Source organism: Mizuhopecten yessoensis, unplaced genomic scaffold, assembly GCF_002113885.1.
Source record: "Mizuhopecten yessoensis strain PY_sf001 unplaced genomic scaffold, ASM211388v2 scaffold4811, whole genome shotgun sequence".
Taxonomy (NCBI): Eukaryota; Metazoa; Mollusca; class Bivalvia; order Pectinida; family Pectinidae; genus Mizuhopecten; species Mizuhopecten yessoensis.
Genome location: NW_018405733.1, coordinates 151,594 through 157,593, shown reverse-complemented (window position 1 = coordinate 157,593; position 6,000 = coordinate 151,594). Strand labels below are relative to the sequence as shown.

Genomic DNA, 6,000 nt, shown 5'->3' with positions numbered 1-6,000 from the left:
CACTCCACATTATATAACATACAGACACCTACCCACACTCCACATTATATAACATACAGACACCTACCCGTACTCCACATTATATAAAGACACCTACCCACACTCCACATTATATACCATACAGACACCTACCCACACTCCACAGTATATAACATACAGACACCTACCCACACTCCACAGTATATAACATAGAGACACCTACCCACACTCCACAGTATATAACATACCGACACCTACCTGTACTCCACAGTATATAACATACAGACAACTACCCGTACTCAACAGTATATAACATACAGACACCTACCCGTACTCCACATTATATAAAGAAACCTACCCACACTCCACATTATATTACTTAGTGACAACCTACCCGTACTCCACATTATATCACATACATATACCTACTCATACTCCACATTATATAACATACAGACACCTACCCACACTCCACAGTATATAACACACAGACACCTACCCACACTCCACATTATATAACATATAGACATCTACCCGTGCTCTACATTATATACCATACAGACACCTACCCGTACTCTACATTATATAACATACAGACACCTACCCACACTCTACAGTATATAACATAGAGACACCTACCACACTCCACAGTATATAACATACCGACACCTACCTGTACTCCACAGTATATAACATAGAGACACCTACCCGTACTCCACAGTATATAACATAGAGACACCTACCCACACTCCAGAGTATATAACATACCGACACCTACCTGTACTCCACAGTATATAACATAGAGACACCTACCCACACTCCAGAGTATATAACATACCGACACCTACCTGTACTCCACAGTATATAACATAGAGACACCTACCCGTACTCCACATTATATAACATACAGACACCTACCCACACTCCACATTATATAACATACAGACAACTACCCGTACTCCACAGTATATAACATAGAGACACCTACCCGTACTCCACAGTATATAACATACAGACACCTACCCGTACTCCACATTATATAAAGACACCTACCCACACTCCACATTATATTACTTAGTGACAATCAACCGCATTCCACATTATGTTATATAATTACACCTAGCGCACTCCACAATGTATTACAGCGACATTGGACATCACATTATATTTCATTGAGAAACATATTCTAAATTATTTTATACAGACATTTCAACATATGTACACTCCACATATCAAGAGGCACTTGTATATATATACTCCATATGTAGTTATATTATTACGCCCACTGCTTAGAGTTTTTTTCTTCTAATGGCCGTTTTCAAACAGAACTTAATGTCAGAATTTAATTACTCACTGATAAAGAGTTAAATGGTAATAAGATCAGCTTAAATGTAAATGTAATAGTGTCGGCACGAGAACCGAGAACTCTTATCTTTGATTACTGTATTATTTTACACTAAAGCCGTTCTCACGATTAAAATGCCAACCCTTTATAACAACTAGTGCCTGCTGTCCGTCGGTCACTGGTGGTGTGGTACAGAGCGATGGCGTGAGCAACCCCTTTAAGCATCTCACAGTACGCTAACAGCCTCTCAGCATGTACATACCTTTGCCCGAATTCCAAATCTACATTCTAAATGCAGTTTAAACAATTAAAAGTCTGTGGGAGTGAATTATTTCCATTTCAGTTCTAATCCAAATGTTTTTCACTCACAACTATCCACTGTCTATGTCACATGGCTATTAACGAAGCCCATCATGGTTAAAAGGCCTGTGAGGTTGTATATGTATATCAGCACTTTGTTTAGGTGTACCTGCGCCTTACAACACACCTGTACGTCTACTCGATGGACTAAAGGTAACGGGTAGAAATCCAATCACTAAGTCACGAATGTGTATTACCCGCGCCGTCCAATCAATGGCTCATACGGCTGCGGTTAGGTCTAACAGTACTGTGTGGCGAGGCTTCTTTTGTCCAACACTATACAGCACGCCATTAAAGTAACTCTCAGCCTTAAGCTTTCTCCGATACTCCGGACAAAACCACACAATGTCAGGCGCTCCGACACACGTACAAAGCTACACTGGGAAACGGCAACGGATACAGCATTTGTTCGAAAGCTTAGGGAGCTCAGGCTCATTACAACATCCTCATTTAGGGTTGAAACACCCAAACACTCAAACACTAAACACCCAAATTACCATTTAAAAAAATATATGCTGGTAAGCTTTTGGGAGATGAGGTAATTAAGTTTTCGTGGGGATAGAGAACCCACCCCTCTGCAGTGACTACTACACTAAGGTAGTCTACTAATCTGACGTCATCCGCGTACAAATGTTGGACAACTCGGCTATATCCACGGATCTTAGTTCACCGAGGAGGTCAACAGGATCATTACAGTTAGCAAAAGTATACCCGCCTTGTTCCGGCTTAGAATTGGCCATAATCGGATCTGTGCTATATGGTTCGAATTCTAAAGAAATATTTTTATATGTAGTTAAACTCCTTAGCTATAGTCTTTTACACAAGTGACCCCGATCAATAGAACGTACCCATAATCAAACTGATCAAAGAAATATACCTATAATGAAAATCAGACCGATCCACCTATCAACATAGAAGACTGTATTGTAGTGTATATACATATTGTGGTAAAATCATCTATACCCGGCACAAAGAATATACACTATGTCGGGTTCACGGACTCGGATAATAAACAGTGATTTTGACGTGTCTCAGTGTAAAGCCAGCCTCCGACTGCCCGAAAATATAACGTTAACACTGACGATTTTTTCCAAATTCATTTCTGTCATTGCGCTTCCATTTGCTCTAACGACCTAGTATTTGATAACATTATTTAACATATTTTGCAGATACATCATATTCTTGGTAAATCGCGACTGGATTGAACATTTTGATTTTTTTTCACGAGTGCATAGAGCAAATCAAAATTGAAATATGTTTAATCCATTAGTGTAATATTACTGTTATTCATCACGAAACTAAGAATATTTTATCAACTTCGTTTTTTTCTCTCTATATAACGACAGTGGCTTCCTAAACAGAAATTTCATCTCTCGCAAACAACGATGACAATACGACAGGGTATGCTAACGAAGTCCAAATAATATAACGTGATGGTTATTGTGACATTACAATTGACAATGCCTATTGTTTGATGGTTTCACGCTAAACACTGTTTTTTGATTGGTCAGTTAAGTATGAAAATAACGAAAATGCGTTATTTGTAACTATAGAAAATATCAGCTTGATTTTCACAGTAAAACCTTTTATTACGTTCCTGGCGAATCCTATCAAGCGAATAGCCATATTCTATTCGGGCCAGGCTATACCAGATTCTATGCATCACACAATGATACTAAAACACAAGGGGTGTATTATCCCGGAGAAGCCAGTACTCCGTTTTGGCTGGATTGCGCGAGGGTACGCTAAGCGCTCGTGACTTATATCAACACATTATGTGTGGTTTTGTCTATACATTTAACTTGTTGTTATTATTTCTGTATTTTCAATGATGAGAAATATTAAAAATTAAAAATGTTTCTATATTTTATTATTTATCATTATCATTGATTTTACACCCGGGATGAAAAAGAAACATTTATGACAAAATGAAGACCCTCTTCACAAAGGTGAACATTATCAATCCGACTCGAACCAACAGCAATCGAGGTAGAAGGTTATCACGTGTCGAGGTAGAAGGTTATTCCGTCAGACACATCACTTATGTTGTAAGGTTATGAGGGCAGAGCATCACTTATCATAGACAATCATGAGGGCAGAGCGTCACTAATGATAGAAAGTTACGAGAAAAGAAGCGTCACTTATGTTATAAAGATATGAGGTCAGAGAGGCACTGAAGTGTACAAAGTTACGAGGGCAGAGCGTCACTGACGTTATACAGGTATGAGGGCAGATCGTCACTTATGAGGTCAGAGAGTCACTGATGTGTACAAAGTTACGAGGGCAGAGCGTCACTGATGTTACACAGTTATGAGATCAGAGCGTCACTTATGATAGAAAGTTACGAGAAAAGAAGCGTCACTTATGTTAGAAAGATATGAGGTCAGAGAGTCACTTCTGTGTACAAAGTTACGAGGGCAGAGCGTCACTGATGTTATACAGGTATGAGGGCAGAGCGTCACTTATGAGGTCAGAGAGTCACTTATGTTACAAAGTTATGAGGGCAGAGCTTCACTTATGTTACAAAGTTATGAGGGAAGAGTGTCAATAATGTTAGAAAGATATGAGGTCAGAGAATCACTTATGTTACATGTACAAAGTTATAAGGGCAGAGCGTCACTTATGTTACAAAGTTATGAAGGAAGAGCGTCACTTATGTTACAAAGTTATGAGGTCATAGAGTCACTTATGTTACAAAGCTATAGGGGCAGAGCGTCACTTATGTTACAAAGTTATGAGGGAAGAGCGTCACTTATGTTACAAAGTTATGAGGTCAGAGAGTCACTTATGTTAGGCGATTTTGAGGTCAGAATGTCACGTGTCTAGGAAATTTTACGAAGGCAGAGTGTCACTTGTGTTAGAAGGTTATGATGAGGGCTTAGTGTCACTTATGTAAGAAGGTTATAAGGGCAGAGTGTCACTTACGTAAGAAGGTCATGAGGGCTTAGTGTCACTTATGTAAGAGATTAAGGGCAGAGTGTCACTTATGTAAGAAGGTAATGAGGGCTAAGTGTCACTTATGTAAGAAGTTTATGAGGGCAGAGTGTAACTTATGTATGAAGATTGAGGGCAGTGTGTCACTTATGTAAAAAGGTTATGAGGGCAGAATGTCACTTATGTTACAAGATTTTGAGGGATTAGTGTCACTTATGTTAGAAGGTTATGAGGGCTTAGTGTCACTTATGTAAGAAGGTTATGAGGACAGAGTGTCAATTATGTAAGAATCTAGATTATGAGGGCAGAGTGTCACTTATGTAAGAATGAAGATTATGGGGGCAGAATGTCACTTATGTAAGAAGGTTATGAGAGCAGAATGTCACTTATGAAAGAAGGTTATGAGGGCAGAATGTCACTTATGTAAGAAGGTTATGAGGGCAGAGTGTCACTTATGAAAGAAGATTATGAGGGCAGAATGTCACTAATGTAAGAGGGTAATGAGGGCAGAGTGTCACTTATGTAAGAAAGTTATGAGGGCAGAGTGTCACTTATGTAAGGAGGTTATGAGAGCAGAATGTCACTTATGAAAGAAGGTTATGAGGGCAGAATGTCACTTATGTAAGAAGGTTATGAGGGCAGAGTGTCACTTATGAAAGAAGGTTATGAGGGCAGAGTGTCATTTATGTAAGAAGGTTATGAGGACAGAATGTCACTTATGTAAAAGGTTATGAGGGCAGAGTGTCACTTATGTAAGAAGGTTATGAGAGCAGAATGACACTTATGAAAGAAGGTTATGAGGGCAGAATGCCACCTATGTTAGAAGGTTTTGAGGGCAGAGTGTCACTTATGAAAGAAGGTTATGAGGGCAGAGTGTCATTTATGTAAGATGGTTATGAGAGCAGAGTGTCTCTTATGGAAGACGGTTATGAGGGCAGAGTGTCACTTATGTAAGAAAGAAGGTCATGAGGGCAGAATGTCGCTTATGTAAGAAGGTTATGAGGACAGAATGTCACTTATGTAAGAAGGTTATGAGGGCGGAGTGTCACTTATGAAAGAAGGTTATGAGGGCAGAATGTCACTTATGAAAGAAGGTTATGAGGGCAGAATGTTACTTATGTAAGAAGGTTATGAGTGCAGAATGTCATTATGTAAGACGGTTATGAGGGCAGATTGTTACTTATGAAAGAAGGTTATGAGAGCAGAATGTCACTTATGAAAGAAGGTTATGAGGCCAGAGTGTTACTTATGAAAGAAGGTTATGAGGGCAGAATGTTACTTATGTGTAAGAAAGTTATGAGGGCAGAATATTACTTATGAAAGAAGGTTATGAGGGCTTAGTGTCGTTTATGTAAGAATGTTATGAGGGCAGAAAGTCACTT

At 39.1% G+C, this 6,000-nt stretch overlaps 1 protein-coding gene across 2 annotated transcripts in view; it reads right to left on the bottom strand.

Moving 5' to 3' along the window:
• LOC110449748 overlaps positions 1 to 6,000 on the bottom strand; it is a 32,904-nt gene that overhangs the window by 10,149 nt on the left and 16,755 nt on the right. Inside the window, exon 1 of one of the 2 annotated variants that reach the window (XM_021496805.1) lies at positions 1,587 to 1,818. The exons of the other annotated variant lie outside the window; for it this stretch is intronic. The gene's annotated coding sequence lies outside the window, so the exon portion shown is untranslated. Of the gene's footprint in view, positions 1 to 1,586; positions 1,819 to 6,000 lie in introns of those variants that run through there. 2 annotated transcript variants of the gene reach the window in all.